Here is a 12432-nt window from a genome sequence, read left to right on the forward strand (position 1 = left end):
TTAACTTTTTCAATCCCAATTTTCGTTTTCTTTCCCCTTCACACTTTTCGGCTACTTTAACTTTAGTTAGAAAATTTTGAAATTCAAAAGGAAATTCTTTGGCAAGTTTTAAATGAAGTGAATAACATTCCAGAGTTGTGGAGCTAAGTTTACTATAAAGAAACTTGATGCTACTTTTCAAACACTCCCGTTCCATATGTTTTATAATGGAGGGGGCTATAGGACTTTTAACTTTTACTCTATGACTCGTGGGAGTGACATGATATTTCAAACAATTTTTAAGAAAGGAAATAGATTTGTGGATACCCGCAATGCTCTTTTTTAACTTTAAAAACCTATTTGGCTCATTTGGCTTGGATGCCATTGTCAAATCTAGAAAATCTATAACGAGCGTCTTAGCAGAGTGATTGAGATCAATCAAAGAAATAGTTATCGGTTTCCGTTATACTCTACTAAATTTTTTGGAAATAAATATTGAAATTCAGTCCGCAAATATATATTTCGACTGTGACGTACAGTCTTCCTCAGTGCTTATGTGGACTGGTAAAGAGCAAAGCGTAAATCCTGTTTTTTTTATTTGTAGTAGGTAAAAATGAAAATTTAGCACCCTTAATTGGAGTTAGGTAGGGAATTATGCGGTCGATTGTTTACCGTACCATGTCTGGGGTTTTTGGGAAGCAGATTGAATAGCCATGAGGGGTGATTACCTGGGTCTTTATTGAGAAGCGTGCATGAGTGTTGTTTATAAATTTCTAAACTTTCAGCTACGTCTAATTTCCATAAATTATTAACGGGGCGGAGGAGGTGAATGTTATCCGAAGTTAGTGGATGTTCCTCGTTAAAAATATGTTCAGCCACTTTTGATTTGAAATGGTGTGGTGGGGCATTTGTTGAAACTTTACTTGCTTTGGTCACTTCTGCGAAATGTTCTTTGAAACGTATCCCTAGGTAACGTTTAGTTTGTCCAATGTAAACCATGTCACAGTGACTGCATGCAATTTTATAAATTCCAGCTTTGTTCAGGGTATCAATAGGGTCTTTGGTAGACCCTAATTTTGTTTTGAGTTGGGTATTTCTACTAGTGTAGACAATATCCATCCCAAATTTTTTAAATTTTGAACGAAGTGGGCGTGTCAAGTTAACGTCATATTCAACGGCTACCCTTTTCAGATCTTCTGTTATTGGTGTGAGTGTTGTAAAAGATTTCCGAATTTGAGCACGCTTCTTTTTATCAACAATGGCTTGAATGATACTTTCATTGTAGCCATTAAGTTTAGCAATTTCGAAAATATATTCCAGTTCCTTTTGCTTGGCTACTTCACTAAGAGGTAAAGTTTCCATGCGGTGGATCATATGATGGAAGGATGCCATTTTATGCTGGAAGGGATGGTTTGAAGTGTTAGGTATTACCCGTTTTGTATTCGTGGGTTTCCGATAAATTTCAAATTCCAAGTCCGTAGACTTTCTGACTACAACGACGTCCAAGAAAGGGAGTCTGTTGTTAAGTTCTTTTTCAATTGTGAAGTTTATATTTTTATGGGTATTATTAAGGGATATGAAAAAAGTTTCAAGATCCGCCCTTTTCAAAATACAAAAAATATCATCCACATACCTCCACCATCGAATCGGTAAGATGTTCCTCTTCTCTAATGTACTTTCTATATTTGCCATGAAGAGCTCACATAGAAAGGGAGAAAGAGGATTCCCCATTGGTGCCCCTTTAGTCTGTTTGTAAAATTTACCACGAAATGTGAAGTAGTTTTCTTTCATGCAAAGGCGTGAAAGTTTCAACAAACTGTCAACTTTCTTTTTCCAAGTATTATCAAAATATTGGGAAAGAAGCCAGTCCTCTAAAAGGTTTAAGGTTTCATTCACTGGAACGCTAGGAAATAAGGCCGTAACGTCAAATGAAACCATTATCTCATCAGATTGGATGTTACCCGAGGATCTTAAATTTTCAACGAAATCTCCGGTGCTCTTTACTGATCGACTTGGAAATTTATGGGGCATGGCTTAAAATTCTTTTACCAGCCATTTAGCCAATTTTTCTGTGGGAGCCCCTACCGCTGAGATAATTTCTCTCATTTCATTTCCAGGTTTGTGAATTTTGGGGAGACCCTTTATTCTTGGAAGAACTGGATTTGAAACACGAAGATTTTGTAACGCATTACCCAAAACGGGTTTGCATTCTTTTATTGTATTTTCTACACGTTTTACCATATCAGCAAGAGGATTGAGTCGCAGTTGCCAATATGGACCTTTATCAATTTTTTGGGTTATTTGTTCATCATAGTCAGACTTGTCCATGATGACGGTTTTGTTCCCCTTATCTGCTTTTAAATAGAAAACAGGTTTTTTACGTAATTCCTCAACTGTCTTTAAATCAGACGAATTTTCATGACGTGGCAGTGTCTTAGTAATTTTTGAAAAAATTTGGCGTACTTCACCAGTTTGTTCTGTGGAAAGTTTACAACTGTCCATCCCAGCTTCTATATCGATGATCGATTGTTCAATATTGGGTCGTGAAGGAATTGCGAAATTTAGGCCCATATTCAGAAGATTTTGCTGGGGTTGTGAAAACTCGTACGAAGACCTATTGACCACAAAGTCGTCAATGAGGTGTACTTTGGCTGTCTTTCTACTACTGTTATTTCGTAGAAGCAGTTGATTTAACTTTTTCAATCCCAATTTTCGTTTTCTTTCCCCTTCACACTTTTCGGCTACTTTAACTTTAGTTAGAAAATTTTGAAATTCAAAAGGAAATTCTTTGGCAAGTTTTAAATGAAGTGAATAACATTCCAGAGTTGTGGAGCTAAGTTTACTATAAAGAAACTTGATGCTACTTTTCAAACACTCCCGTTCCATATGTTTTATAATGGAGGGGGCTATAGGACTTTTAACTTTTACTCTATGACTCGTGGGAGTGACATGATATTTCAAACAATTTTTAAGAAAGGAAATAGATTTGTGGATACCCGCAATGCTCTTTTTTAACTTTAAAAACCTATTTGGCTCATTTGGCTTGGATGCCATTGTCAAATCTAGAAAATCTATAACGAGCGTCTTAGCAGAGTGATTGAGATCAATCAAAGAAATAGTTATCGGTTTCCGTTATACTCTACTAAATTTTTTGGAAATAAATATTGAAATTCAGTCCGCAAATATTTATTTCGACTGTGACGTACAGTCTTCCTCAGTGCTTATGTGGACTGGTAAAGAGCAAAGCGTAAATCCTGTTTTTTTTATTTGTAGTAGGTAAAAATGAAAATTTAGCACCCTTAATTGGAGTTAGGTAGGGAATTATGCGGTCGATTGTTTACCGTACCATGTCTGGGGTTTTTGGGAAGCAGATTGAATAGCCATGAGGGGTGATTACCTGCGTCTTTATTGAGAAGCGTGCATGAGTGTTGTTTATAAATTTCTAAACTTTCAGCTACGTCTAATTTCCATAAATTATTAACGGGGCGGAGGAGGTGAATGTTATCCGAAGTTAGTGGATGTTCCTCGTTAAAAATATGTTCAGCCACTTTTGATTTGAAATGGTGTGGTGGGGCATTTGTTGAAACTTTACTTGCTTTGGTCACTTCTGCGAAATGTTCTTTGAAACGTATCCCTAGGTTACGTTTAGTTTGTCCAATGTAAACCATGTCACAGTGACTGCATGCAATTTTATAAATTCCAGCTTTGTTCAGGGTATCAATAGGGTCTTTGGTAGACCCTAATTTTGTTTTGAGTTGGGTATTTCTACTAGTGTAGACAATATCCATCCCAAATTTTTTAAATTTTGAACGAAGTGGGCGTGTCAAGTTAACGTCATATTCAACGGCTACCCTTTTCAGATCTTCTGTTATTGGTGTGAGTGTTGTAAAAGATTTCCGAATTTGAGCACGCTTCTTTTTATCAACAATGGCTTGAATGATACTTTCATTGTAGCCATTAAGTTTAGCAATTTCGAAAATATATTCCAGTTCCTTTTGCTTGGCTACTTCACTAAGAGGTAAAGTTTCCATGCGGTGGATCATATGATGGAAGGATGCCATTTTATGCTGGAAGGGATGGTTTGAAGTGTTAGGTATTACCCGTTTTGTATTCGTGGGTTTCCGATAAATTTCAAATTCCAAGTCCGTAGACTTTCTGACTACAACGACGTCCAAGAAAGGGAGTCTGTTGTTAAGTTCTTTTTCAATTGTGAAGTTTATATTTTTATGGGTATTATTAAGGGATATGAAAAAAGTTTCAAGATCCGCCCTTTTCAAAATACAAAAAATATCATCCACATACCTCCACCATCGAATCGGTAAGATGTTCCTCTTCTCTAATGTACTTTCTATATTTGCCATGAAGAGCTCACATAGAAAGGGAGAAAGAGGATTCCCCATTGGTGCCCCTTTAGTCTGTTTGTAAAATTTACCACGAAATGTGAAGTAGTTTTCTTTCATGCAAAGGCGTGAAAGTTTCAACAAACTGTCAACTTTCTTTTTCCAAGTATTATCAAAATATTGGGAAAGAAGCCAGTTCTCTAAAAGGTTTAAGGTTTCATTCACTGGAACGCTAGGAAATAAGGCCGTAACGTCAAATGAAACCATTATCTCATCAGATTGGATGTTACCCGAGGATCTTAAATTTTCAACGAAATCTCCGGTGCTCTTTACTGATCGACTTGGAAATTTATGGGGCATGGCTTGAAATTCTTTTACCAGCCATTTAGCCAATTTTTCTGTGGGAGCCCCTACCGCTGAGATAATTTCTCTCATTTCATTTCCAGGTTTGTGAATTTTGGGGAGACCCTTTATTCTTGGAAGAACTGGATTTGAAACACGAAGATTTTGTAACGCATTACCCAAAACGGGTTTGCATTCTTTTATTGTATTTTCTACACGTTTTACCATATCAGCAAGAGGATTGAGTCGCAGTTGCCAATATGGACCTTTATCAATTTTTTGGGTTATTTGTTCATCATAGTCAGACTTGTCCATGATGACGGTTTTGTTCCCCTTATCTGCTTTTAAATAGAAAACAGGTTTTTTACGTAATTCCTCAACTGTCTTTAAATCAGACGAATTTTCATGACGTGGCAGTGTCTTAGTAATTTTTGAAAAAATTTGGCGTACTTCACCAGTTTGTTCTGTGGAAAGTTTACAACTGTCCATCCCAGCTTCTATATCGATGATCGATTGTTCAATATTGGGTCGTGAAGGAATTGCGAAATTTAGGCCCATATTCAGAAGATATTGCTGGGGTTGTGAAAACTCGTACGAAGACCTATTGACCACAAAGTCGTCAATGAGGTGTACTTTGGCTGTCTTTCTACTACTGTTATTTCGTAGAAGCAGTTGATTTAACTTTTTCAATCCCAATTTTCGTTTTCTTTCCCCTTCACACTTTTCGGCTACTTTAACTTTAGTTAGAAAATTTTGAAATTCAAAAGGAAATTCTTTGGCAAGTTTTAAATGAAGTGAATAACATTCCAGAGTTGTGGAGCTAAGTTTACTATAAAGAAACTTGATGCTACTTTTCAAACACTCCCGTTCCATATGTTTTATAATGGAGGGGGCTATAGGACTTTTAACTTTTACTCTATGACTCGTGGGAGTGACATGATATTTCAAACAATTTTTAAGAAAGGAAATAGATTTGTGGATACCCGCAATGCTCTTTTTTAACTTTAAAAACCTATTTGGCTCATTTGGCTTGGATGCCATTGTCAAATCTAGAAAATCTATAACGAGCGTCTTAGCAGAGTGATTGAGATCAATCAAAGAAATAGTTATCGGTTTCCGTTATACTCTACTAAATTTTTTGGAAATAAATATTGAAATTCAGTCCGCAAATATATATTTCGACTGTGACGTACAGTCTTCCTCAGTGCTTATGTGGACTGGTAAAGAGCAAAGCGTAAATCCTGTTTTTTTTATTTGTAGTAGGTAAAAATGAAAATTTAGCACCCTTAATTGGAGTTAGGTAGGGAATTATGCGGTCGATTGTTTACCGTACCATGTCTGGGGTTTTTGGGAAGCAGATTGAATAGCCATGAGGGGTGATTACCTGGGTCTTTATTGAGAAGCGTGCATGAGTGTTGTTTATAAATTTCTAAACTTTCAGCTACGTCTAATTTCCATAAATTATTAACGGGGCGGAGGAGGTGAATGTTATCCGAAGTTAGTGGATGTTCCTCGTTAAAAATATGTTCAGCCACTTTTGATTTGAAATGGTGTGGTGGGGCATTTGTTGAAACTTTACTTGCTTTGGTCACTTCTGCGAAATGTTCTTTGAAACGTATCCCTAGGTAACGTTTAGTTTGTCCAATGTAAACCATGTCACAGTGACTGCATGCAATTTTATAAATTCCAGCTTTGTTCAGGGTATCAATAGGGTCTTTGGTAGACCCTAATTTTGTTTTGAGTTGGGTATTTCTACTAGTGTAGACAATATCCATCCCAAATTTTTTAAATTTTGAACGAAGTGGGCGTGTCAAGTTAACGTCATATTCAACGGCTACCCTTTTCAGATCTTCTGTTATTGGTGTGAGTGTTGTAAAAGATTTCCGAATTTGAGCACGCTTCTTTTATCAACAATGGCTTGAATGATACTTTCATTGTAGCCATTAAGTTTAGCAATTTCGAAAATATATTCCAGTTCCTTTTGCTTGGCTACTTCACTAAGAGGTAAAGTTTCCATGCGGTGGATCATATGATGGAAGGATGCCATTTTATGCTGGAAGGGATGGTTTGAAGTGTTAGGTATTACCCGTTTTGTATTCGTGGGTTTCCGATAAATTTCAAATTCCAAGTCCGTAGACTTTCTGACTACAACGACCGTCCAAGAAAGGGAGTCTGTTGTTAAGTTCTTTTTCAATTGTGAAGTTTATATTTTTATGGGTATTATTAAGGGATATGAAAAAAGTTTCAAGATCCGCCCTTTTCAAAATACAAAAAATATCATCCACATACCTCCACCATCGAATCGGTAAGATGTTCCTCTTCTCTAATGTACTTTCTATATTTGCCATGAAGAGCTCACATAGAAAGGGAGAAAGAGGATTCCCCATTGGTGCCCCTTTAGTCTGTTTGTAAAATTTACCACGAAATGTGAAGTAGTTTTCTTTCATGCAAAGGCGTGAAAGTTTCAACAAACTGTCAACTTTCTTTTTCCAAGTATTATCAAAATATTGGGAAAGAAGCCAGTCCTCTAAAAGGTTTAAGGTTTCATTCACTGGAACGCTAGGAAATAAGGCCGTAACGTCAAATGAAACCATTATCTCATCAGATTGGATGTTACCCGAGGATCTTAAATTTTCAACGAAATCTCCGGTGCTCTTTACTGATCGACTTGGAAATTTATGGGGCATGGCTTAAAATTCTTTTACCAGCCATTTAGCCAATTTTTCTGTGGGAGCCCCTACCGCTGAGATAATTTCTCTCATTTCATTTCCAGGTTTGTGAATTTTGGGGAGACCCTTTATTCTTGGAAGAACTGGATTTGAAACACGAAGATTTTGTAACGCATTACCCAAAACGGGTTTGCATTCTTTTATTGTATTTTCTACACGTTTTACCATATCAGCAAGAGGATTGAGTCGCAGTTGCCAATATGGACCTTTATCAATTTTTTGGGTTATTTGTTCATCATAGTCAGACTTGTCCATGATGACGGTTTTGTTCCCCTTATCTGCTTTTAAATAGAAAACAGGTTTTTTACGTAATTCCTCAACTGTCTTTAAATCAGACGAATTTTCATGACGTGGCAGTGTCTTAGTAATTTTTGAAAAAATTTGGCGTACTTCACCAGTTTGTTCTGTGGAAAGTTTACAACTGTCCATCCCAGCTTCTATATCGATGATCGATTGTTCAATATTGGGTCGTGAAGGAATTGCGAAATTTAGGCCCATATTCAGAAGATTTTGCTGGGGTTGTGAAAACTCGTACGAAGACCTATTGACCACAAAGTCGTCAATGAGGTGTACTTTGGCTGTCTTTCTACTACTGTTATTTCGTAGAAGCAGTTGATTTAACTTTTTCAATCCCAATTTTCGTTTTCTTTCCCCTTCACACTTTTCGGCTACTTTAACTTTAGTTAGAAAATTTTGAAATTCAAAAGGAAATTCTTTGGCAAGTTTTAAATGAAGTGAATAACATTCCAGAGTTGTGGAGCTAAGTTTACTATAAAGAAACTTGATGCTACTTTTCAAACACTCCCGTTCCATATGTTTTATAATGGAGGGGGCTATAGGACTTTTAACTTTTACTCTATGACTCGTGGGAGTGACATGATATTTCAAACAATTTTTAAGAAAGGAAATAGATTTGTGGATACCCGCAATGCTCTTTTTTAACTTTAAAAACCTATTTGGCTCATTTGGCTTGGATGCCATTGTCAAATCTAGAAAATCTATAACGAGCGTCTTAGCAGAGTGATTGAGATCAATCAAAGAAATAGTTATCGGTTTCCGTTATACTCTACTAAATTTTTTGGAAATAAATATTGAAATTCAGTCCGCAAATATTTATTTCGACTGTGACGTACAGTCTTCCTCAGTGCTTATGTGGACTGGTAAAGAGCAAAGCGTAAATCCTGTTTTTTTTATTTGTAGTAGGTAAAAATGAAAATTTAGCACCCTTAATTGGAGTTAGGTAGGGAATTATGCGGTCGATTGTTTACCGTACCATGTCTGGGGTTTTTGGGAAGCAGATTGAATAGCCATGAGGGGTGATTACCTGCGTCTTTATTGAGAAGCGTGCATGAGTGTTGTTTATAAATTTCTAAACTTTCAGCTACGTCTAATTTCCATAAATTATTAACGGGGCGGAGGAGGTGAATGTTATCCGAAGTTAGTGGATGTTCCTCGTTAAAAATATGTTCAGCCACTTTTGATTTGAAATGGTGTGGTGGGGCATTTGTTGAAACTTTACTTGCTTTGGTCACTTCTGCGAAATGTTCTTTGAAACGTATCCCTAGGTTACGTTTAGTTTGTCCAATGTAAACCATGTCACAGTGACTGCATGCAATTTTATAAATTCCAGCTTTGTTCAGGGTATCAATAGGGTCTTTGGTAGACCCTAATTTTGTTTTGAGTTGGGTATTTCTACTAGTGTAGACAATATCCATCCCAAATTTTTTAAATTTTGAACGAAGTGGGCGTGTCAAGTTAACGTCATATTCAACGGCTACCCTTTTCAGATCTTCTGTTATTGGTGTGAGTGTTGTAAAAGATTTCCGAATTTGAGCACGCTTCTTTTTATCAACAATGGCTTGAATGATACTTTCATTGTAGCCATTAAGTTTAGCAATTTCGAAAATATATTCCAGTTCCTTTTGCTTGGCTACTTCACTAAGAGGTAAAGTTTCCATGCGGTGGATCATATGATGGAAGGATGCCATTTTATGCTGGAAGGGATGGTTTGAAGTGTTAGGTATTACCCGTTTTGTATTCGTGGGTTTCCGATAAATTTCAAATTCCAAGTCCGTAGACTTTCTGACTACAACGACGTCCAAGAAAGGGAGTCTGTTGTTAAGTTCTTTTTCAATTGTGAAGTTTATATTTTTATGGGTATTATTAAGGGATATGAAAAAAGTTTCAAGATCCGCCCTTTTCAAAATACAAAAAATATCATCCACATACCTCCACCATCGAATCGGTAAGATGTTCCTCTTCTCTAATGTACTTTCTATATTTGCCATGAAGAGCTCACATAGAAAGGGAGAAAGAGGATTCCCCATTGGTGCCCCTTTAGTCTGTTTGTAAAATTTACCACGAAATGTGAAGTAGTTTTCTTTCATGCAAAGGCGTGAAAGTTTCAACAAACTGTCAACTTTCTTTTTCCAAGTATTATCAAAATATTGGGAAAGAAGCCAGTTCTCTAAAAGGTTTAAGGTTTCATTCACTGGAACGCTAGGAAATAAGGCCGTAACGTCAAATGAAACCATTATCTCATCAGATTGGATGTTACCCGAGGATCTTAAATTTTCAACGAAATCTCCGGTGCTCTTTACTGATCGACTTGGAAATTTATGGGGCATGGCTTGAAATTCTTTTACCAGCCATTTAGCCAATTTTTCTGTGGGAGCCCCTACCGCTGAGATAATTTCTCTCATTTCATTTCCAGGTTTGTGAATTTTGGGGAGACCCTTTATTCTTGGAAGAACTGGATTTGAAACACGAAGATTTTGTAACGCATTACCCAAAACGGGTTTGCATTCTTTTATTGTATTTTCTACACGTTTTACCATATCAGCAAGAGGATTGAGTCGCAGTTGCCAATATGGACCTTTATCAATTTTTTGGGTTATTTGTTCATCATAGTCAGACTTGTCCATGATGACGGTTTTGTTCCCCTTATCTGCTTTTAAATAGAAAACAGGTTTTTTACGTAATTCCTCAACTGTCTTTAAATCAGACGAATTTTCATGACGTGGCAGTGTCTTAGTAATTTTTGAAAAAATTTGGCGTACTTCACCAGTTTGTTCTGTGGAAAGTTTACAACTGTCCATCCCAGCTTCTATATCGATGATCGATTGTTCAATATTGGGTCGTGAAGGAATTGCGAAATTTAGGCCCATATTCAGAAGATTTTGCTGGGGTTGTGAAAACTCGTACGAAGACCTATTGACCACAAAGTCGTCAATGAGGTGTACTTTGGCTGTCTTTCTACTACTGTTATTTCGTAGAAGCAGTTGATTTAACTTTTTCAATCCCAATTTTCGTTTTCTTTCCCCTTCACACTTTTCGGCTACTTTAACTTTAGTTAGAAAATTTTGAAATTCAAAAGGAAATTCTTTGGCAAGTTTTAAATGAAGTGAATAACATTCCAGAGTTGTGGAGCTAAGTTTACTATAAAGAAACTTGATGCTACTTTTCAAACACTCCCGTTCCATATGTTTTATAATGGAGGGGGCTATAGGACTTTTAACTTTTACTCTATGACTCGTGGGAGTGACATGATATTTCAAACAATTTTTAAGAAAGGAAATAGATTTGTGGATACCCGCAATGCTCTTTTTTAACTTTAAAAACCTATTTGGCTCATTTGGCTTGGATGCCATTGTCAAATCTAGAAAATCTATAACGAGCGTCTTAGCAGAGTGATTGAGATCAATCAAAGAAATAGTTATCGGTTTCCGTTATACTCTACTAAATTTTTTGGAAATAAATATTGAAATTCAGTCCGCAAATATATATTTCGACTGTGACGTACAGTCTTCCTCAGTGCTTATGTGGACTGGTAAAGAGCAAAGCGTAAATCCTGTTTTTTTTATTTGTAGTAGGTAAAAATGAAAATTTAGCACCCTTAATTGGAGTTAGGTAGGGAATTATGCGGTCGATTGTTTACCGTACCATGTCTGGGGTTTTTGGGAAGCAGATTGAATAGCCATGAGGGGTGATTACCTGCGTCTTTATTGAGAAGCGTGCATGAGTGTTGTTTATAAATTTCTAAACTTTCAGCTACGTCTAATTTCCATAAATTATTAACGGGGCGGAGGAGGTGAATGTTATCCGAAGTTAGTGGATGTTCCTCGTTAAAAATATGTTCAGCCACTTTTGATTTGAAATGGTGTGGTGGGGCATTTGTTGAAACTTTACTTGCTTTGGTCACTTCTGCGAAATGTTCTTTGAAACGTATCCCTAGGTTACGTTTAGTTTGTCCAATGTAAACCATGTCACAGTGACTGCATGCAATTTTATAAATTCCAGCTTTGTTCAGGGTATCAATAGGGTCTTTGGTAGACCCTAATTTTGTTTTGAGTTGGGTATTTCTACTAGTGTAGACAATATCCATCCCAAATTTTTTAAATTTTGAACGAAGTGGGCGTGTCAAGTTAACGTCATATTCAACGGCTACCCTTTTCAGATCTTCTGTTATTGGTGTGAGTGTTGTAAAAGATTTCCGAATTTGAGCACGCTTCTTTTTATCAACAATGGCTTGAATGATACTTTCATTGTAGCCATTAAGTTTAGCAATTTCGAATATATATTCCAGTTCCTTTTGCTTGGCTACTTCACTAAGAGGTAAAGTTTCCATGCGGTGGATCATATGATGGAAGGATGCCATTTTATGCTGGAAGGGATGGTTTGAAGTGTTAGGTATTACCCGTTTTGTATTCGTGGGTTTCCGATAAATTTCAAATTCCAAGTCCGTAGACTTTCTGACTACAACGACGTCCAAGAAAGGGAGTCTGTTGTTAAGTTCTTTTTCAATTGTGAAGTTTATATTTTTATGGGTATTATTAAGGGATATGAAAAAAGTTTCAAGATCCGCCCTTTTCAAAATACAAAAAATATCATCCACATACCTCCACCATCGAATCGGTAAGATGTTCCTCTTCTCTAATGTACTTTCTATATTTGCCATGAAGAGCTCACATAGAAAGTGAGAAAGAGGATTCCCCATCATATGATCCACCGCATGGAAACTTTACCTCTTAGTGAAGTAGCCA

The sequence above is a fragment of the Wyeomyia smithii genome, chromosome 1, assembly GCF_029784165.1.
Source record: "Wyeomyia smithii strain HCP4-BCI-WySm-NY-G18 chromosome 1, ASM2978416v1, whole genome shotgun sequence".
Taxonomy (NCBI): Eukaryota; Metazoa; Arthropoda; class Insecta; order Diptera; family Culicidae; genus Wyeomyia; species Wyeomyia smithii.